This window comes from Mobula birostris, chromosome 3 (genome assembly GCF_030028105.1).
Source record: "Mobula birostris isolate sMobBir1 chromosome 3, sMobBir1.hap1, whole genome shotgun sequence".
In the NCBI taxonomy this organism is placed as follows: domain Eukaryota; kingdom Metazoa; phylum Chordata; class Chondrichthyes; order Myliobatiformes; family Myliobatidae; genus Mobula; species Mobula birostris.
Window position 1 is genome coordinate 71233356 of NC_092372.1, and position 23208 is coordinate 71256563.

General features: G+C 42.3%; 1 long non-coding RNA gene across 1 annotated transcript; it reads left to right on the forward strand.

Annotated features, from left to right (window-relative positions):
- The first annotated feature begins 198 nt into the window (after positions 1-198).
- Positions 199-21763, forward strand: LOC140194619 (uncharacterized). The gene is made up of 4 exons (XR_011885251.1): positions 199-302; positions 13722-13796; positions 15214-15338; positions 17156-21763. It is a non-coding gene; the product is annotated as an uncharacterized lncRNA (long non-coding RNA).
- The last annotated feature ends 1445 nt before the right edge of the window (positions 21764-23208 follow it).

Here is a 23208-nt window from a genome sequence, read left to right on the forward strand (position 1 = left end):
CATAGCCAAGTTCCTTTTCGATGGCCAATCAGAACCTAACTCCTCGATCGATAGCCAGTCAACACGTTCCTCCATCGATGACCAATCATCACCCAACTCTTCGATGGATGACCAATCATCACATCCTTATTGGGCTACTCAGCAACAGGCTTATACACGGACCAATCAACACGGAACTCTCATTCTAACCAATCAGCATCCCAAGCCACTTTCGATGAATTATTAGCAAGTGAAAAAAAAGCACGAACAAGGGTAAATTTGTGGGATGAGTGCGAGTAAACACAAATGAAAGAACGTGAAAGGTGAGAAGTGTGAAGTCTAGCAAGCCACGCCAATTTGGCGGAGAGAAAAGTGGCGTCAATATTTCTGGTTGTTGATCAGTTCCAATACAGACAGAAAGCTAGTTTGCTAAAGTTGATAAATTACGTACTTGTACCCAGAAGACAACAGTGGGCCCGGGTCGAAGATGAAGTGTTGTTCCTCTTTTACATTGGGCCTATTTATAACAGTACAGGGGGTCACAGGCAGATAAATCAGAGTGGAAACAGAATGGAGAATTAACCCGAAGCTCAGAAGCTGACCTTGTCACTAAATAAGGTGCTCTACAAGTAATAATGTATACGAAGTTTGATTTTTCAAGTGTGTTGTGAGCATCAAGTGAAGTAGGTTATGTGAGAAGAAGTGAAAATGAATCACTGCTTCATCTGGAAGGACAGTGGATAGTTAGGATTCCTTAATGTTGGGGAGAGCAAACGTAAAAGGAGATATGCTGCATGTCTTGTGATCAATACTGAAGTGGCCCTTCATATTTCTCATCAGCATGCTGTCTTTCAGAAATGTTATCTGAAAGACTGTGTTAGGTTCCCCTTGTAGTTCTGGTGTCACAGCATTCCTTAACGACTCTCTGTCAACCTCCCTGTTCTCATACTAGATTGTCAGACTTGATGTCCAACACTCAATACTTCTGCTAATCAAATATTGAGTAAAATCAGTCAGGATCATTGCCTTTGTTATATACGCAATTCTCTTGTCAGTGAATTCCTTTTTCTGTCTTTAGCTACTGTCAGAGATTGAATTGGATTATTGATAACCTTTGTATAATACTTGACCTGAAGTAAACTGCTAAACACAAGTAATTAAAATGGCTTATTTCCAAAACACTTCAAGAGGTTATGGTTGAATAATTTATTATGCTCCACCTGTGTTTGGACTTCACGAGTACTTTGCACTCTGGCTACTTTCCATATCTAATCAAACTTTATAACTAACAAAAATCTACTGTTAATGTCTTAACCTTCTGCCAGTCAGGGTCACTGTAAGGAAAGAAAGTTGATTGAAAGGTGTATGCTAAGTTGTGTAACACAAAATGGAAAATTGTGAGACAAAATTGTGCCTGTCTGGTATGTGGAAGTGTCTTGAGAAAGTATTCAACAGCCATGTATGATAATGAACCTGACTTTGACTTTGTCCTTCTTTAAACTTATGTTGACAGTAAAATTTTGTGAGATATGAATGCTCATATAATCTGGCTTCTTGAGCTTTGATTTTAATTGGTGGGCATATAGTTAGCTGCTCAGTTCCATCCCTAAACTTCCCAGCATTCTGCCTTGCTTTATTCATTTGTAACACTCCTTTAAACTTTGTTCGTTCCCTTGTCTCATACAGCACTTCCTTATATGACTTGCTATCAAATTCTGTTTGATGAATGTCCAATGAACAACAATATGTGCACAATATGTTGTTCATAAAATGTTACGAATGTTTGTAACAAATAATAATACTGGACTTTTCTCAAAAGTTGGAATGCACAGGAGTGGAAGATAAGGTCATTGAAGTATTACATTCAGTAATTGTTCCCACACCTTTCTCATATTTTCAGATTTCCTGATGAGAGCTGTTTCCTCTCAAAGCAATCATATTCTTCCATCGAAGATTATAAAACATAGGAGCCAATCAGCCCATCGAGTCTACTCTGCCATTCCATCATGCTGATTTATTATCCCTCTCAACCCCAGTTTCCTTTGATGACCTGACAAACCAAGAACCTATCAACCTGTGCTTCAACTATACTCAATGACTTGGCCTCCACAGCTGTCCGTGGCATTGAATTCCACAGATTCACCACACTCGGGCTAAAGAAATTCCTTCTCATCTTTGGGCCTATACTCACTCAAATTTAGAAGAATGCAGGGGGATCTCATTGAAACCTACTGAATGTTGAAAGAACTAGATAGGGTGGAAGTGGAGAGGATATTTCCTATGGGGGGGGTATCCAGAACTAGAGGGCACAGCCTCAAAACTGAGGGGTGACTTTTAGAACAGAGATAAGGAGAATTTTTTTTTATAGACAGAGAGTAGTGAATTTGTGGAATGCTGTGAATGCTGTGACTGCGATGAAGCCAAGTCTGTGGGTATATTTAAGGTGAAAGTTGATGGTTTCCTGATCGTTCAGGGTATCAAAGGATATGGTGAGAAGGCAGGGATTCAGGATCAGCCATGATGGAATGGTGGAGCAGACTCAGTGGGTGGAATGACATAATTCTGCTCCTGTGTCTTATGTTCTTATGATCCGATCTTTATTCTAAATGGACATCCCTCGATTCTGAGCCTGTGCCATCTAGTCCTAGACTCATCCGCTATTGGAAACCTCCTTTCCACATCCACTCTTTCTAGAATATTTAATATTCGATACATTTCAATGAAATACCTCTCACTCTTCAAAACCCCAGTGAGTACATGCCACAAGCCATGAAATGCTCCTCAAACGTCAACCCTTTCATTCCTGGAATCATTCTCGTGAACTTCCTCTGGACCCTCTCCAAGGTCAGCACACCTTGTCTTAGATAAGGCTGTTTACAATACCAAGTGCAGTCTGACCAATGCCTTCTAAAGTCTCAGCATCACCTCCTTGCTCTTACGTTTAGTCCTTTTGAAGTGAATGCTAACAGTGCATTTGCTTTCCTTACCACCAACTCAACCTGCAAGTTAACCTTTAGGGAATCCTGCACAAGGTTGCTTTACACCTCTGATTTTTTAATTTTCTCCCCATTTAGAAAATAGTCTATGCCTTTATTCCTTCTACCAAAGTACATCACTGTACACTTCACTGCACTATATTCCATCTGGCACTTCTTTGCCTATTCTCCAAATATGACCAAGTCATTCTACAGACTCCCTGCTTCCTCAACGCTGGCTGCCCCTCCACTTAACTTCATATCGTCTGCCAACTTGACCACAAAGCTATCAATTCCTTCATCCAAATCATTGACATATAACATGAAAAGAAGCTGTTCCAATACCGACCCCTGCAGATCACCACTAGTCACCAACAGCCAACCAGACTAGGCCCCCTTTATTTCAACTCTTTGCCTTCCGCCAGTCAGTCCATATTCTATCCATGCTAGCATCTTTTCAGTAACATCATGGGCTTTTATCTTTTAAGTAGCCTAATGTGTGGCACCTTGTCAAAGGCCTTCTGAAAATGCAAGTAAACAACATTTCTGACTCTCGTTTATCTAAGACCATTAGATATAGGAGCAGAACTAGGCCATTTGGTCCTTCGAATCTGACCCACTATTTAATCATGGCTGATCCTTTTCCCTCTCAGCCCCAATCTCCTGCCCTTTCCCCATATCCCTTTATGCCCTGACTAATCAAGAATTTATTGATCTCTGGTTTAAATATGCCCGGTGGCCTCCACAGCTGCCTGTGGCAACAAATACCACAAATTCCACACTCTCTGGCTAAAGAAATTCCTTATCTCCATTCTGTAAGAACGCCACTCTATTGTGAGGCTGTGTCCTCTGGTCTTACACTCCCCCACAATAGGAAACATCCTCTCCATATCCACTCTATTGCAGCCTTTCAATGGTTGATAGGTCTCAATGAGATCACCATTCATTCTTCTGATTTCAGTGAGTAGGGGCCCAGGGCCATCAAATGCCCCTCATATGACAAGCTTTTTAAATCCGGAATCATTTTCATGAGCCTCCTTTGAACCCTCTCCAATGTCAGTGCGTCCTTTCTTAGATAAATGGCCCAAAACTGTTCATAATACTCCAAGTGATGCCTCACGAGTGCTTCATAAAGCCTCAACGTACATCCTTGCTTTTATATTCTAGTCCTCTCGAAATGAATGTCAACATCGCATTTGCCTTCCGCACCACTGAGTCAACCTGCAAATTAACCTTCAGGGAATCCTACACGAGGACTCCCAAGTCCCTTTGTACCTCAGATTTTTGAGTTTTCTCTCCATTTAGAAAACAGTCTATGCTTTTATTTCTTCTTCCAAGGTGCATGACTATACATTTCCTGGCACTGTTTTCCCTCTGCCACTTCTTTGCTCTTTGTCTTGATCCATCTAAGTCATTCTGTAGCCTTGCTGCTTCCTCAAAACTATCACTCCCTCCACTTATCTTCTTATTGTCCGCAAACTTGGCCACAAAACCATCAGTTCTGCCATCCAAATCATTGACATAACATAAAAAGAAGCTGTCCCAACACCGACCTCTGTGGGACACCACAAGTCACTGGCAGCAAACCAAGAAAGGCTCCCTTTATTCCCACTCTTTGCCTCCAGCCAATCAGCCTATGCTCTATCCATGCCAGTATCTTTCCCCAAATACCATGGGCTCTTGTTAAGCAGCCTCATGTGTGACACCTTGTCAAAAGTCTTTTGAAAATCCAAGTAAACAACATCAACCTATTCTCCTTTGTCTACTCTCCTTGTTATTTCTTCAACAAATTCCAACAGATTTGTCAGGCAAGATTTTCCCTTAAGGAATCCAAGCTGACTTTAGCCTATTTTATCATGTGCCTCTAAGTACCCTGAAACCACATCCTTATCATGTGGCTCCAACATCTTGCTAACCACTGAGGTCAGACTAACTGGTCTGTAATTTCCTTTATTCTGCATCTCCCTTTTTGAAGAGTGGAGTGACATTTGCAATTTTCCAGTCCTCTGGAACCATTCCAGCGTCAATCGTTTCTTGAAAGATCATTACTAATGCCTCCACAATCTCTTCAGCCACCTCTTTGAGAAAACTGTGGTGTATACCATCTAGTCCAGATGATTTATCTACCTTCAGACCTTTCACAACCTTCTCCCTAGTAATGGCAACTTCACACACTTCTGCCCACTGAAACTCACAAACTTCCAGCATATTGCTATTGTTTTCCATGGTGAAGACTGATTCAAAATACTTATTCAGTTCGTCCACCATTTCCTTGTCCCCCATTACTACCTCTCCCACATCATTTTCCAGTGGTCTGATATCTATTCTCGCCTCTATATCTGAAGAAACTTTTGATATCTTCTTTAATATTATTGGCCAGCTTGCCTTTGTATTCCATCTTTTCCTTCTTTATGACTGTTTTAGTTGCCTTTCGTTGGTTTTCAAAAGTCTCACAATCCTTTAACTTCCCACTAATTTTTGCTTTATTATATGCCCTCTCTTTGTGTTTTATGTTGGCTTTGACTGCTCTTGTCAGCCACGTTTGTGCCATCCTGCCTTAAGAATACTGCTTTGGGATGTATATATCCTGTGCTTTATGAATTACTCCCAGAAATTTCAGCCTTTGCTGCTCTGATGTCATCCCTGCGAGTGTTCTCTACCAATCAATTATGGCCAGCTTCTCTCTCAGGCCTCTGTAACTCCCTTCACTCCACTGTAATACTGATACTCCTGACTTTTGCATCTCCTTCTCAAATTGCAGGGTGAATTCTATCATATTATGATCGCTGTCTCAGAAGGTTTCTTTTACCTTAAGCTCAATAATCAATTCTGGTTCATTGCACACCACCTAATCAGGAATATCTGATCCCCTAGTGGGCTCAACCACGAGCTGCTCTAAAAAGCCATCTCTGAGATATTCTAGAAATTACCCCCTTGGGATCCAGCACCAACCTGATTTTCCCAATCTATCTGCATATTGAAATCCCCCATGATTATTGTAACATTGCCCTTTTGACATTCATTTTCTATTGTCTGTTGTAATTTGTGGACCACGTTTGCTACTGTTGGAGGTCTGTATATAACTCCCACCAGGGTCTTTTTAACCTTACTATTCCTCAGCTATATCCACAAAGTTTCTACATCTTCTGATCCTATGCCAACTCTTTCTAATGATTTGATTTCATTTTTTTTACCAAAAAAGCCATGCCACCCCCTCTGCCTACCTGCCTGTCCTTTCGATACAATATACATCCTTGGATGTTAAGCTCCCAGCTATAATGTCCACTTAGCTACAATTAAGTGATGCCCACAATGTCATTCATGCCAATCTGTAGCTGCTGCAAGTTCATCTACTTTATTCTTTATTTTGCATACGTTCAAATATAACACCCTCAGTCTTGTATTAACCCCTTTTGATTTTGTCCGTCTTTTGCATTGCAATTTTGCCATATCATCAGTATCTCCTTGCTGTCAGTCTCATTACATGATGCCTCTGTTTGTAAGTCAATTACCCCAACCTCACCACTATCCCCCGGCCAAATCAGTTTCAACCCTTCTGAACAGCTCTAGCAAATCTGCCCACAAGGATATTGGTCCTTCTCAGGCTCAGGTGTAATGTGTCCCTCTTGTACAGGTCACACCTTCCCCAGAAGAGATCCCAATGGTCCATAACTCTAAAACCCTGCCCCCTACACCACTTCCTCAGCCATGCATTCATCTGCCAAATCATCTTATTTCTACCCTCATTGGCACGTGGCATAGGCAGCAATCCAGAGACTACCGCCCTGGAGGTCCTGTTTTTCAGCTTTCTACCTCGCTTCTTAAAATTTCTCTCCAGGACCTCCTCACCTTTCCAACCTCTGTCATTGATGGCAATGTGTACCAAGGCTCCTGGCTGCACCCCTCCCCCTTTAGAATGCCATTGACTTGATCCGATCCCTGACTCTGGCACCTGAGAGGCAACATACCACCCGGTCGTCTCTATGGCACCCACAGAATCTTGTCTCTATTCTTCTGACTATAGAATCTCCTATCACCACTGCAGTCCTCTTCATCCTTGTTCTCCTTGTGACCCACAGTGCCAGAGATCCGGATGCTGCGGATCCTCCTGATAGGTCATTCCCGTTCCCCCCCCCCCCCCACAATAACACCCAAAGTGGTATAGTTGTTATTGAGGTGAACAACCACAGGGGTACTCTGCATTGGCTGCTCATTTCCCTTCCTTCTCTGCCAGGGTAGCGGTGACTACATCTCTGAAGGTACTATCTATCACTTCCTCACACTCCTGGATGAGCCGAAGGTCATTGAGCTGTAGCTCCAGTTCCTTAATATGTTCTCTAAGGAGCTGCAGCTTGGTACACCTGGTGCAGATGTGGTTATCTGGGAGGCTGGAGGTTTCCCAGAATTTCCACATCTCGCACACACAACAAAAAACACTGTCCCTGAAGCCACTGTCACTGCACTAACTGTGCCCTAACAGATGAGGAATGAAGAATAAAGCAGATAAAGAACAATCTTACCAGATACTTACCTCACCCAAGCCTGACCTCACTGAAGCCTGAAGAGCCAAACTGCTCCAACACTGGCCCACTAACACAATGGCCACACCGTTTGCCCCAGCCTTATTTTTACTCACCTGTTCTAATGAACCCCATTCACTGATTGGGTACAGTCAAACTCCAAAAAAAACTGTTGTGAAGTGCTGCCTTTTTAATCTTCAGCCATGAACCTAAGTGAAAACATATCTTCTTGTAGTTCTTCCACATGCTGATTGTGTGCAGTCCAACTCCGAAAAACTGCTATGAAGCTAAGTGAAAACGTATCTTCTTGTCGTGCTCCTGCATGCTGATTGGGTGCAGTCTAACTTCCGCCTCTTATTTCCTCAATGAATCCCAACTGACTTGTCAGGCAAGATGTCTCCTTAAGGAAATCATGCTGTCTTTGACCTACTTTATCATGTGCCTCCAGGTATCCAGAAACCTTATCCTTAACAATGAACTCCAATGTCATCTCAACCACTGAAGTCAGGTTAACTGACCTATAAGTTCCTGTCTTCTGCCTCCCTCCCTTCTTGAAGAGTGGAGTGACATTTGCAACTTTCCAGTACTCATTCCATAATCTAGAATCTAAAACTTTTCCAATCCTCTAACTTCCCACCAATTTTTGCTCTGTTATATGCCCTCTCTTTTGCTTTTAATCTGACTTTGATTTCCCTTGTCAGCCATGGTTGCCTCATCCTTCCTTCAGAATATTTCATCTTTGGGATGTATCTATCCTGCGACGTCCAGATTGCTTCCATTGCTGTTCTGCCATCATCCCTGCTAGTGTCCCCTTCCAATCAAATTTGGCCAGTTCCTCTCTCATGCCTCAGAACTAACCTGATTTTCCCAATGTACCTGCATATTGAAATATCCCATGGATATTGTAACACTGCCCTTATTGCATGCCTTTTATATTTCCCATTGAAATTCTTATCCCATATCCTGGCTACTGTTTGGGGACCTGTATGTAATTCCAGTCAGGTTCTTTTAACCCTTGCAATTTCTTAACTCACCAGGATTCTACATCTTCCAAACCTATGTCACCTCTTTCTAATGATTTGATTTATTTCTTTACCAACAGAGCCTTTCCCTACCTGCCTTCCAATACAAGGTGTATCCTTGGATGCTCAGCTCCTAACTATAATTTTCTTTCAGGCACAACTCAGTGATGCCCACATCATACCTGCCAATCTCTAGCTGAGCTACGAGATCATTTACCTTATTCCATTTACTGCGTGCATTCAAATATGACACCTTCAGCCCTGAATTCATCACCCGTTATGATTTTGCCACCCCCCGTTACACTTCACCTCATCCCACTGACTGCCATTTTGCCCTATTATCTGCCTGTCCTCCCTCGCAATCTCACTACACACTGCACTACACACTGCATCGACTTGTATACCAACTGCTGCACCCTCAGCCCTATCACTCCGTTTCCCATCCCCCAGCCATCTTAGTTTAAACTCTCCCCAACAGCTCTAGCAAACCTGTCCAAAAGGATATTGCCTCCCCTCCTCAGATTCAGGTGTAAAGGCTGATTTATACTTCTGTGTCAACTCGACGCCGTAGGTACGGCGTAGCCGCGAACCCTACGCAGATCCCTACACCGTAGCCTGACGTGCACCTCTCCCAAAATGTAACTACACGTCGCGGCAACGCAGACCGCAACAACTGTGATTGGTCCACTTGGTAGCATCGTTTTTCTTCCTACGCTGCAATAGCTTCCCATTGGGCAACTGAAGGGCAGGGAAGGAACTCTGGCTGCAATGCTTTCCATAAAGCTTTACAAACCTCCGAAATTATGGGGACACATTTCGCTTTTCCGAAAAAAGACACTCGCTTCTTATTTACCCCGTGAAAGACTACCATGACCACGAAGCCTTGCACGGGCAGGTGTGCGCGCATGCGTGACGTGCGCGAATTGCAGAGCGACGCAGACACACCAACGCACAAATATAAATGCTCACAACGTGCGTTGGTCATTTGCGTAGGTTACGGCATCGAGTTAACACAGAAGTATAAATCAGCCTTAACCCGTCCTTTTTGTACAGGTCATACATTTCACAGAAGAGATCGCAATGATCCAGAAATGTCAAACACTGCCCGCTGCACCACTCACTTATCTGCAGTATCATCCTATTTCTGCCCTGATTCACACATGGTTCTGGTAGTAATCCAGGTAGAGATACTGCTCTTCAGCCTCCCTTTACTCCCCATCTAATTCCCTGCAACCTGTTCTCTCATGTGCCTCCCACCCCCCACCTCCACCCCTTGGCTCATCCTAGCACCTACCTACAGTTAGGATCATTTAAACAAGTCAATAAGCTGAACACTAGCACAACTTTGTAATTTGGAAACCTGGGGGAAACGCACACCATGATAGGAAGATTGTGCAAACTCTACATAGAAGCACAGGAGACTAGGATCGAGTCTGAGGCTCTCTAGCGGTGTGACCACTGCCGCACCATTGTGCCACTCTGGAAAGCTGTGATGAAGCCTGAAAGAAATTGGCAGCAAAACACCCGTATTTTCAAATTTCCTGAACTCCTTGTCCCCATTTTGTGCCTTCTGCCAGGATTCTATTTAGATGCCTTTTTGCCATCTCTAGGGAGAAGCTTGCAACTGGACAAACAACACATTGCAAGCAGCTTTGTGCTTTTATTAAAATTTAAATTTGAAAATCGAGTTATAAAAACACATGGACTTTATAAATAGATTATGATCAGTTAATAAAGCAAAAATTTTTATCCCACTAACCAGTACACATAATTCAGATACAAGTGAATTAAACAACATACTTTCAACATAGCATAATTACATTCAACTCCGTTTTTTGTTTTAACTTATGTGAAAGAGGGAGATCATTTTCAGACAGAGCAGGTATATTACTGTATGCTAATATCCAGCAGGTGGTACTTACGTGCATTATTGCTACAGTAAGTGAAAAGCACTTACAATCTTTAGATGTCTTGTACAAAAATAGACAACAGACAATAGGTGCAGGAGTAGGCCATTCGGCCCTTCGAGCCAGCACCGCCATTCACTGTGATCATGGCTGATCATCCACTATCAGTATCCAGTTCCTGCCTTATCCCCATAACCATGATTCCACTATCTTTAAGAGCTCTATCTATCTCTTTTTTGAAAGCATCCAGAGACTTGGCCTCCACAGCCTTCTGGGGCAGAGCATTCCATATATCCACCACTCTCTGGGTGAAAAAGTTTTTCCTCAACTCTGTTCTAAATGGCCTACCCCTAATTCTTAAACTGTGGCCTCTGGTTCTGGACTCACCCATCAGCAGGAACATGCTTCCTGCCTGCAGCGTGTCCAATCCCTTAATAATCTTATATGTTTCAATAAGATCCCCTCTCAGCCTTCTAAATTCCAGAGTTTACAAGCCCAGTCGCTCCAATCTTTCAACATATGACAGTCCCGCATTCCCGAGAATTAACCTTGTGAACCTACGCTGCACTCCGTCAATAGCAAGAATATCCTTCCTCAAATTTGGAGACCAAAACTGCACACAGTACTCCAGGTGTGGTTTCACCAGGGCCCTGTACAGCTGCAGATGGACCTCTTTGCTCTTATACTCAATTCCCCTTGTTATGAAGGCCAGCATGCCATTAGCTTTTTTCAGTGCCTCCTGTACCTGCGTGCTTGCTTTCAGTGACTGATGTACAAGAACACCTAGATTTCGTTGTGCTTCCCCTTTTCCTAACTTGACTCCATTTAGATAATAATCTGCCTTCCCGTTCTTACCACCAAAGTGGATAACCTCACATTTATCCACATTAAACTGCATCTGCCCACTCATCCAGCCTGTCCAAGTCACCCTGCATTCTCATAGCATCCTCCTCACATTTCACACTGCCTCCCAGCTTTGTGTCATCAGCAAATTTGCTAATGTTACTTTTAATTCCCTCATCTAAATCATTAATATATATTGTAAACAGCTGCGGTCTGAGCACTGAACCCTGCAGTACCCCACTGGTCACCGCCTGCCATTCCGAAAGGGTCCCGTTAATCATAGAAACATAGAAAATAGGTGCAGGAGTAGGTCATTCGGCCCTTCGAGCCTGCACCGCCATTCAGTATGATCATGGCTGATCATCCAACTCAGAACCCTGTACCTGTCTTCTCTCCAAACCCCCTGATCCCTTTAGCCATAAGGGCTATATCTCACTCCTTCTTAAATATAGCCAATGAACTGGCCTCAACTATTTCTTGTGGCAGAGAATTCCACAGATTCACCACTCTCTGTGTGAAGAAGTTTTTCCTCATCTCAGTCCTAAAAGGCTTCCCCTTTATCCTCAAACTGTGACCCCTCGTTCTGGACTTCACCAACATCGGGAACAATCTTCCTGCATCTAGCCTGTCCAATCCCTTTAGAATTTTATACATTTCAATAAGATCTCCCCTCAATCTTCTAAATTCCAGCAAGTATAAGCCTAGTCAATCCAGTCTTTCATCATATGAAAGTCCTGCCATCCCAGGAATCCTAATCGGCCTAATCGCTACTCTTTGTTTTCTGTCAGCCAGCCAATTTTCAATCCATGTCAGTACTCTGCCCCCAATACCATGTGCCCTAATTTTGCCCACTAATATCCTATGTGGGACTTTATCAAAGGCTTTCTGAAAGTCTATGTACACTACATCCACTGGCTCTCCCTTGTCCATTTTCATCCTCAAAAAATTCCAGAAGATTAGTCAAGCACGATTTCCCCTTCGTAAATCCATGCTGACTTGGACCAATCCTGTTACTACTACCCAGATGTGTCATAAATTCATCTTTTATAATTGACTCCAGCATCTTTCCCACCACCGACGTCAGGCTAACTGGTCTATAATTCCCTGTTTTCTCTCTTCCTCCCTTCTTGAAGAGAGAGACAACATTAGCCACCCTCCAATCTGCAGGAACTGATCCCGAATCTGTAGAACATTGGAAAATGATTACCAATGCGTCCACGATTTCTAAAGCCACCTCTCTAAGTACCCTGGGATGCAGACCATCTGGTCCCAGGGACTTATCAGCCTTCAGACCCAACAGCCTATCGAATACCATTTCCTGCCTAATATAAATTTCCTTAACAATTCATCCATTACCCTAGGTCTTTTGGCTACTATTACATCTGGGAGATTGTTTGTGTCTTCCCTAGTGAAGACAGATCAAAAGCACCTGTTCAACTCGTCTGCCATTTCCTTGTTTCCCATAATAAATTCACCCGCTTCTGTCTTCAAGGGCCCAATTTTGGTCTTAACTATTTTTTTCCTTTTCACATACCTAAAGAAGCTTTTACTATCCTCCTTTATATTCTTGGCTAGTTTACCTTCATACCTCATTTTTTCTCCACGTATTGCCTTTTTAGTTACCTTCTGTTGCTCTTTAAAAGTCTCCCAGTCCTCCGGCTTCCCACTCGTCTTTGCTATGTTATACTTCTCTTTTAATTTATACTGTCCATTACTTCCCTTGTCAGCCACGGCCTCTCTTTACTTCCCTTAGGATCTTTCTTCCTCTTTGGAATGAACTGATCCTGCACCTTCCACGTTATTCCCAGAAACACTTGCCATTGCTGTTCCACTGTCATCCCTGCTAGGGTATTGTTCTTTTGAACTTTGGCCAGCTCCTCCCTCATAGCACCATAGTTCCCTTTGTTCAACTGTGATACTGACACTTCTGAGTTTCCCTTTTCCCTCTCAAATTGTAGATTAAAACTTATCATATTATGGTCACTACCTCCTAATGGCTCCCTTACCTCGAGGTCCCTGACCAAATCCGGTTCATTGCAGAAAATGTTGTGCTTGTCCCAAGGAAGAAGTAGTACACTAAGGGTAGGCTGAGGCAACCATAGCTAACAAGTCAGGGAAAGGATACAAGTAAAAGTGAAGGCATGTGTGGGAAGCTAGAGGATCATGAATTTTTTGAAAGCCAACAGTGCATGAAATAGGAGGGTAAACTAGCCAATACTATAAAAGAAGATTGCAAGTTTTTTTTTACTTATAGAAGCAAGAGTGTACATTGAACTACTTGAAATTGATGCTGGAAAAATCATGATATGGAACAGGGAAATGGCAGTGGGACTAAGCTTTGTGTCAGTCTTCACAATGGAAGATGCCAGTAACGTATCAGAAATCTGAGAGTCAAAGTTCAAAAGTTCAAAGTAAATTTATTATCGAAGTACTTATATGCCACCATTTACAATCCTGAGATTTGTTTTCTTGCAGACATACACAATAAATCCAAGAAACAAATGACTGCTCCCCCCCCAAAATAGGACGGACAACAACCAATGTGCAAAGGTCAGCAAACTGTGCAAATACAAAAAGAAAAAATATAGTTAATAAATAAGCATAAATATCGGGAACATGAGATAAAGAGTCTTTAAAAGTGAGTCGATAGGATAGGATGTGGGAACAGTTTAGTGATGGGCTAAGTGAAGTTATCCTCTCTGGTCCAAAAGCCTGATGGTTGAGGGGTAATAACTGTTCCTGAACCTGGTGGTGTGGGACCAAAGGCCCCTGTATCTTCTTCCTGACAGCAGTAGCAAGAAAAGAGCATGGCATGGGTGGCTGGGGTCCCTGATGATTGATGCTGCTTTCCTGCGACAACGCTCTGTGTAAATGTGCTCAATGGTGGGGAGGGCTTTACTGGTGATGGAATGGGCTGTATCCACTTATTTTTGTAGGATTTTCCATTCAAGGGTATTTGTGTTTCCATACCAGTCCATGATACAAACAGCCAATAAACTCTCCACCACATTAAGGAGTTGGAGTTGGAACAGGATGGACTCCAGATCATTCAGGGGGTGATAGATAAATATGACATATAAAGAGGTAGTTACACGCAAGGTGCAGGACATAGGAAACTGGTTAACAGTCAGGAGGAGGAAAGGGGTTAAGGAACCTGTGCATTGTACCCCTGTGGCCGTCCCCCTCAACAACAGGTATATCACTTTGGATACTGTCAGGGGGGATGACCTAACAGAGGAGAGTCACAGTGGTCTGGTCTCTTGCACTGAACCTGCATCTGAGACTCAGAAGGGAAGGAAGGAGGGGGGATGCTGTGGTGATAGGAGATTCATAAGTTAGGGGAATTGACAGGAGGTTCTATGGACAAGAACGAGATTCCCGGATAGTATGTTGCCCCTGATAGAGAGCAGCCCCACAGCATCTGGCAAATGCATCCCCAAATTCATTCCCATCCATCCCTTCGGTCACCCAAACACTTATTTCTATGTATGGACTGTCCGTCAGTTGGGCTTTCCCAATTTGAAGAATCTCTGTAATTCACTGACCACCTCTGAAGTTGGAATCTTCAAAGGGTCCATCACTGGTGTGCAAATTTCCTGCAATTCCTTAGCTGTGACACTAGGAATCTGACTTTTGAGCTTGTGGCACATGAAGACAACGAATGCATTCATTTGAATGGGGCAGAACAACTGAGGGGAAAGGGCAAGTATAGGAAATTTATATTTTGATATATTGTTTATATTTGTTCTGATCCTGTTCATCACGTGATTGTAAGTGATTATATTTTAACATTTTTATTTATTTTTGAAATTTAAATTTTTTGTGTGGTTTGAAAGCTTTGAATGTTTATGAATTTTCCAGAGATATTCAATTACCTTGACATTTTTGACATTGATGAAAGTCTGGGGACATTGTTTTGCTAGTTGTTAAAGTTTGTTCAGCGTTTTGTGTTCATGGCTTGTTCTAGAGAACCCAAACACACCCTGGCTCCAATTCACAAGATGTCATCATGTAACTCCAAGGTTTTCCACCAAGCCAAGCTTTGCAGTGGTTTATTTGGATCACATGTCCATTTTGACTGACAATGAAAAGGTAAGTCCAAAGATGATGCACTTATCAGCAGTAAATCAGGTGCTTTTCATTCCAGGATGAGGGCGATGTCCTCCTTTTTCAAAGAAAGGGGCTTCCCTTCCTCCACCATCAACTCTGCTCTCAAACGCATCTCCCCCATTTCACGCACATCTGCTCTCACTCCATCCTCCCGCCACCCCACTAGGAATAGGGTTCCCCTGGTCCTCACCTACCACCCCACCAGCCTCCGGGTCCAACATATTATTCTCCGTAACTTCCGCCACCTCCAGTGGGATCCTATCACTAAGCACATCTTTCTCTCCCCCCCTCTCCCTACGCAACTCCCTTATCCATTCGTCCCCCCCATCCCTCCCCACTGATCTCCCTCCTGACACTTATCCTTGTAAGCAGAACAAGTGCTACACATGCCCTTACACTTCCTCCCTTACCACCATTCAGGGCCCCAGACAGTCCTTCCAGGTGAGGCGACACTTCACCTGTGAGTCGGCTGGGGTGATATACTGCGTCCGGTGCTCCCGATGTGGTCTTCTATATATTGGCGAGACCCGACGCAGACTGGGAGACCGCTTTGCTGAACACCTACGCTCTGTCCGCCAGAGAAAGCAGGATCTCCTAGTGGCCACACATTTTAATTCCACATCCCATTCCCATTCCCATTCTGACATGTCTATCCACGGCCTCCTCTACTGTAAAGATGAAGCCACACTCAGGTTGGAGGAACAACACCTTATATTCCGTCTGGATAGCCTCCAACCTGATGGCACGAACATTAACTTCCCTAACCGCTAATGCCCCACCTCCCCCTTGTACCCCAGCTGTTATTTATTTTTATGCACACATTCTTTCTCTCACTCGCCTTTATCTCCCTCTGTCCCTCTGACTATACCCCTTGTCCATCCTCTGGGATTCCCCCCCGCCTTGTCTTTCTCCCCGGACCTCCTGTCCCATGATCCTCTCATATCCCCTTTGCCAATCACCTGTCCAGCTCTTGGCTCCATCCCTCCCCCTCCTGTCTTCTCCTATCATTTTGGATCTCCCCCTTCCCCTCCCACTTTTAAATCTCTTACTAACTCTTCCTTCAGTTAGTCCTGACGAAGGGTCTCGGCCTGAAACGCCGACTGTACCTCTTCCTAGAGATGCTGCCTGGCCCTGCTGCGTTCACCAGCAACTTTGGTGTGTGTGGTCTGCCACTGGTAGCAGGTTCTGATGATTATAAACAAATACTTTAAAACACTTCAGACAATTTTCTCCGTAAAAATCAATGGGGAATTAACCCCTGTAACTTCTCCAAGCTGGCTAAGGAACTTGTGATGAATTCTCCATTATTAGCAGGGAGAAACCATTGCAACACTCTGGTCCCATATGGAATCCATGTCTTCATGCCCTCTCTGTAGCCCAATGTTTAGTTGCTCACAACTTCAAGATTTCAGTTTCTACCTCTGCATGTGCAGAAATTGTTATTAGTTACAGATAGTAATGTTGGTAAAATCTGAGAGTTTTGCTGAGTTTTCCCCTACAACATCCATGCCATTTGGCTTAATCATATATTTTTCAATTCACCTTTCAAGTTGAACTTTAAGAAAGGCAAACTACTAGTTACAGTCAGTGATAAGAGCGGTGGTCGGTTTCTTCCTGGAGATGACAGACAGGCAGCTAAACGTCAATTTGAATAGAGATGATCATGTGATAGATATTTTGAACTATAGTGGTACTAAAGAGGAAGAAGAACATGAGAAATATGCATTACATTAGAATAGCTGCACCTTTCAACATTGTAAACAAATTATTCCGCTGTGTGTGATGTCTTTTTTTTTCAGCATCTAACCAGAAGAGCAAGTTGAACAACTGAACGACAACAAAAAACAGAATGCTGAAAGAATTCAGTGCGTCAGATTGCATCTGTGGAGGCAAAAGGCGAAAGTCAATGTTTTGGGTTAGGAATCTACATGAGGACTATGAAAGATTGCCGATACATTAGGAGTATGACAGAAGACCAGGAAAGAGATCAATAGGTGATAGATAGAAACGGAAGAGGGGAATTGATAGATGAACAAAGGGAGAAGTGTGTATGGGAGGAGAATTCTTGAAGTATTTGTTAACTGAAATTAGAAAATTCAATGTTCGTATCACTGGGCTCTAAACTACCCAAGTGGATTATGAAATATTGTCCTTCCACTTTGCTTTTGGCCTCTCCATACCACTGAAGTAGACTGAGGACAGGTCAGATTGGGAGCAGGAAGGAGAGTTTAAGTAACATGAGACCAAATGCTTGATATGGCTGAATGAAGCAGCCCAGGTTGATAGCGGACCACAATAACACTTGAAACCCAACTAATGTTTCTCCTCACCAATCTGAAAACTCATAGAATACAGCTAAAACATACAACATTACAACAATACTATTTTACATTTCCATTTTTACAAATTTAGCCCCCCTGCTCATCAACAGTGACACTAATTTCAGGTTGGAATATCACCAGTCACTGTGCTCTATTTCATTACTTCAATTTCAGTAGCAGATGAAGAAAGTTCTGGTTTTGGCCATTATCGACTTAAAAATGACAATCATGAGCTCTAAGATCATGTTTCTTTATTTGCTTCGGCTTCAGCAAATTCAAATGAATTCTGACATATTTGGGCTGCAGGGACTCAACAGATATTTAACCTATATGTCGACGAACATAGTATCATCCCAAAGCTATGCAGTTTTTGTTTTGACTTCAATTTTTATTCATTCTCTCTCTCTCTCTGTCTCTGTCTCTCTCTCTTTCACAACCTGAATTGCACCAAGCCATCTAGCTCTGGATGGGGGGGATCCTTCCTTGAGGAATTCAGCAAAATCACAAATATTGAAGCTGTTTTCGTAGTCACAAGTAATCTGGAAGTACGTGTGTAGCAATAGTTATCCTCAACTTCAAAATCCTTGCTGCAGATACAGAAGCATCTGTGGAAACTGCCTCTATTGATTTTGAGTGTTTATCTCATACATTTATAACAATTTTTTCCCTCAAATGAACAGGCAAAATTAACATAGTTTCTTGACCATGGTTTAGTCATCGAGACACCAAATTGAAGGGCCTGCTAGTGGTTTTTTGCAATGCTGTAAATATTCCCGACACTCTTTGTTTCGCTTACTTCTCACCTTTCTCAGGGCATAAGGCAAACCTTCTCTCATCTCATTTGATAAGAGGTATACCTTGATATTTTTGATATTTAATAATTGTGCTCATAGTTATGAAGCAAAATCTCTATCCCCACGTGGGCACATGGCCAAGTGGTTAAGGCATTCGACTAGCAATCTGAACTAGCAGCCGAGGCAGCGTGTTGTGTCCTTGAGCAAGGCACTTAATCACACAGTGCTCTGCGACGACACTGGTGCCAAGCTGTATGGGTCCTAATGCCCTTTGTTACATACCTCAAGGAGATCTTGTGACTTCCTTGTGAGAATGATGTAATGGTCTTTTGGCAGTCAGCTGATGTAATTTTCCCACCGGTGTGAGGTCACGTGATGACATGTTCACCACGGGTATAAAAGGGAAGACCTCTAGTGATGCAGTTAGTTTTTCCAGCTAGAACGTTAGTCAGTGTCTCCATTCGGTTGCATAGTTGTTTTATGACGCAGTTTCATTTTTAAAACGGAGTGTTACATTCTATTGTAAGGTACAATAGTGCTGGACTGGCAATTTCTGCCAGGTTTGTTGATGTACCTTTTTAGTAGTATTGGAGAGTGAAGACTTTATCGAAGTACAGGATCTGAAGGAAGTCGGTATCATTCAGCAGTTTAACAAAGGATTGACCTTATTGAGTCTTCATGGAAGAAGTAGCGACCCGCATCGAAGATAACTTCTGCCAAAAGAGCAAGGTAGTTCATGCAGGATTTGCTCACCAGAAGAAAGGTTAGTTGTTTTTAAGCCGTTTATTTCCTTCATCATGAATCCTTTTGGACAGAACCAGTAGGAAAGTCGCGTCTATGAAGAAATCTTTCTCCAGAGAAGTCTCTCCCAATTGAATGTATAAATCTGTTGGACTTTCAAATTCACCAGTTTAAGAACTGTATTTGACTTTACCACTTTAAGAACTGTTTTCGCATTTTATCACTTTAAGAACCAGTACCGAGTGACGATTTGTTGAACGGCCGCATAGTCGTTAACTTCCGGTTAAGGTTTTCGTTTTTTTTTTGTTTATCCGTGTTTAATAAATGTTTGGTTGTTTTTATATAACCGGAGTCAATTGATATTCATTGTATGCCGGTTACGTAACACCTTCCCTTGGACAACATCGGTGTCGTGGTGGGGGGAGACTTGCAGCATGGACAACTGCCAGTCTTCCATACAACCTTGCCCAGGCCTGCGCCCTGGAGAGTGAAGACTTTCCAGGCACAGACCCATGGTCTCGCAAGACTAATGGATGCCTTTATTATCCCCAAAGAGCCATATTATTCTACTTGATTAACATGTACATGACAATAATGTGCCATCTTAATACTTTGCACTCAAACGTGCTGCATTAGTTAGGACACTCCTCAGTCATATTTTGTTATGGCAGTAAGCTGTTTGGTGCTTGTCCATATACAGTATTCTCCCAATGACACAATCAGCACAGAGGATCTGATTTCTGATTGTACCGTTTATTTTTACATTTCAGAATATAACCATTTGCAGCCAAGAGAACAACATGACCTAATGGATCAAAATCCCAACAACCTGTGAAATCAGCAGCAGGTGCTTTGACTCTTGGAATTTAGCTTCTTGTTTCTTGTCTACTTCTATGCTGTTTTCTGATTCAGTGTAGTTTAGACATCTGAAAGGTGGCAGGAACTGTCCAGAGTGTGGGATAATTTGGAAGTTTTAGATCTGTCAAGTTAGTCAGGCTTGATGCTTTAATATCATCTTGTGAAATCATGTGTATCTGGCTTTCTGTAACTGCACTTCTGCAGAAAGAATGTTTTATATTATCCTTGTGTTCCGGCTTTAACTTCCTAGACTTTACAACACGTTTCAAAATTTAGATTAAACTATAATGATTACATGACCCCTTCAAACATTTCTTCTATTTCCTCATAGATGCCAAAGAACTCAGCCTTACCTTGTTAAAACTCTTGAGTCCTTACTGGGTAAAATGGAAATTCCTATGTTTGCTTTTCTGCTGTCTCCTTTGCATAAGGAATGTTAAATACCTACTTAAAATTTAATTTCTTAAAATCACTAAACAGCTTTCTTTAAATGCAAATATTATGATTTCCATTAGCTTTGTAATATTGTATCTCCTCCAAATTTGTATCATACAGTGTTCAGCAATTGACTCAGGTCTGCTGTTTCATCTGCACACTGATTTCAGTTGTTAAATTTATATTATTGTACAATAGGATTGGGAATAGGGCACTCATGCCTTTCATCTAAATCTTATAACGTCCTGCCTCCGATTTTGGTTGCAGGTAGCAAAGTTCTTTGTCACCTTACATATGTTGAAAGACACAGATGCAAGCAAAATGGACTTCTCTTATTCAATGCTACTTCAATGTGAAAATATTCCATCTTTCTCATATTCTCAGCCCATTATTAGATTTCACCTCTCTATAAAGTACAAATTATCATCATCTTGAGGTACTACAGTGCTGTGAAAATGTCTTAGGCACACATATTTGGCTTAGGTGCCTATGGCACTTGCGTAGTACTGTATATTGATTAAAATAGGAAGGTGGTTGGGAAACAGAAATAAGAGTACTTAGCTTTGTATTAGATCAGTAGTACTAAGTGCCATTTGGTAACAGGAAATACATAATATATAAAATGAGATGAGCTTTGCTGACTTAATTGATTTCATTTTCATCTTGTGGGTTGCATCTTAATTCAGTCTCCTACTGTACCTGGAGAAAATCAATCAAATGGCAATCAAATGGGAGCCACCATCAATGATAAGAGCCTATTTGATCTGTCTCATTATATTGGTCTTTATTTCACATGGTTGAAGGTACATAAAATGAATTACATGAAATTATTCTTTTAAAATAATTTAGACTTCAATATTTAATCTGAATAAAATTATAAACACTAATTTTTTTGCTTTCTTTTACATTTCTTTCATCTTTGATTCCTCCAAACTTTATGACCATGAAACAATTTCTTTGTTAATATTTCCCAATGTGCCTGTTTAAAAGAGAAACTCTATTTATCATTCATTTGCTCAAGCATTTCAATAGCTGAAACTTGTTCACTAAATTGGGTTAATGGCAAGATTCAGTATGATTTGGGGTTCAACCAAACAGGAACGTTGTGATGTTCTGATTAAGGAAACCTCAATTTGAGTTAATCCAGTGTAAATACTGCCCATACATAATTATTGGTTGGCAAGAAGTAACAGATTGTACACCACATAAAATTATGAATAGGCATCTGTTAGTCTCATGAGACCATGGATTTGCACGTTGGAGGGTTTCCAGGGCGCAGGCCTGGGCAATGTTGTATGGAAGACCAGCAATTGCTCATGCTGCAAGTCTTCCCTCTCCACCCCACCAATGTTGTCCAAGGGAAGGGTATTAGGACCCATACAACTTGGCACCGGTGTCGTCGCAGAGCAATGTGTGGTTAAGTGCCTTGCTCAAGGACACAACACGCTGCGTCAGCCAAGGCTCGAACTAGCGACCTTCAGATCATAAAGAAAGTATATTTACTAATTTCAGCTTTATCAAACTGTTATTAAAAGAAAGAAAAGAAAAGGGCCCATTACAGTCAAACCCATCCAAATGTGCACTAACGTTGGAGCTCATACTGGAGTCATCTTTAACTCATGAGTTGGACACACAGTCTGCGTGAAAGCACCAGCCACATTCCAAACTTCCCTCAAAGTCCATCTTGAACAAAGTGGCTCGCTCTCTCTCTCTCTCCCTCCCTCCCCCCCCCCTCTCTCTCTCTCTCACACACACACACACACACACACACACACGCACTCACAGGAGTATTGACCAATCCTCCTTGGAACCATTCATCTGCACAAAGCACTTTGTACAACGGGGACTCTCCTTCCAATGGCATTCTGCAGCATCTTCCCTTCTGTCCTGCTGTGCAGCTCCCACCAAAACACCCCAAGCTTCACTACTGTCCATCACCAAACACTCTCTGCCCCATTCTCTAGAACTTTCTCGCAATCCCACTATCCTGACTGGCTGACACAACATTCCGAAGTTGAACAACTTATCGCTAGCCGAAACTAAATCCAGCTACCAGCAGGACACATTTCTTTTGCAGAAAACTGCGAAAATGAAATAGCTACAGCACAGCAGTAGGAATCTTAACCAGGGCATTACATAAGCAATATTCTACCCAAAGAAGTCTGCTGAAGTCACAGGTATCCCTTGAGTTATATTAAACTGAGTCATGAAAATAGGTGAAAACAGCAATTGGCTATGTGTTACACTTAAACTATGTGTGTAAGTGACATGTTCTATTGCACTGTGCTCTTGTCTTAGTATAGACCTGCACTGCAATGTTATGACAGTAGAAGGAGCATTCATGAATTTATTATTCAGCTTTCAAATTTATTTCGTTTTGAGAGTGGTGAATATGTAATGTGGTTACTTTCCAAGTAGAAGTATGTGCCAGCTATCGCACAAGTCAGGAGAAAGAGACCTGAACTTGGAACGGAGTTGATAATGCATTCTTCGTTCAAGTCAAATGCCTTGCACTCCAGGCCAGCACCCTTTGTTCATTCATTGTCTTGCCTCCCGCACTCACACTGCTGCAGAATCTTTGAAAGTTGTGTGGGTAGAGAATATTGGCAGAATTCTGTTCAGCTTGAAGCAGCACTGGGGCCCCACAGAGGACTGTATTGACTCCCTTCCTGTTTACCCTAAATAGTTTGGATGTTAGATACA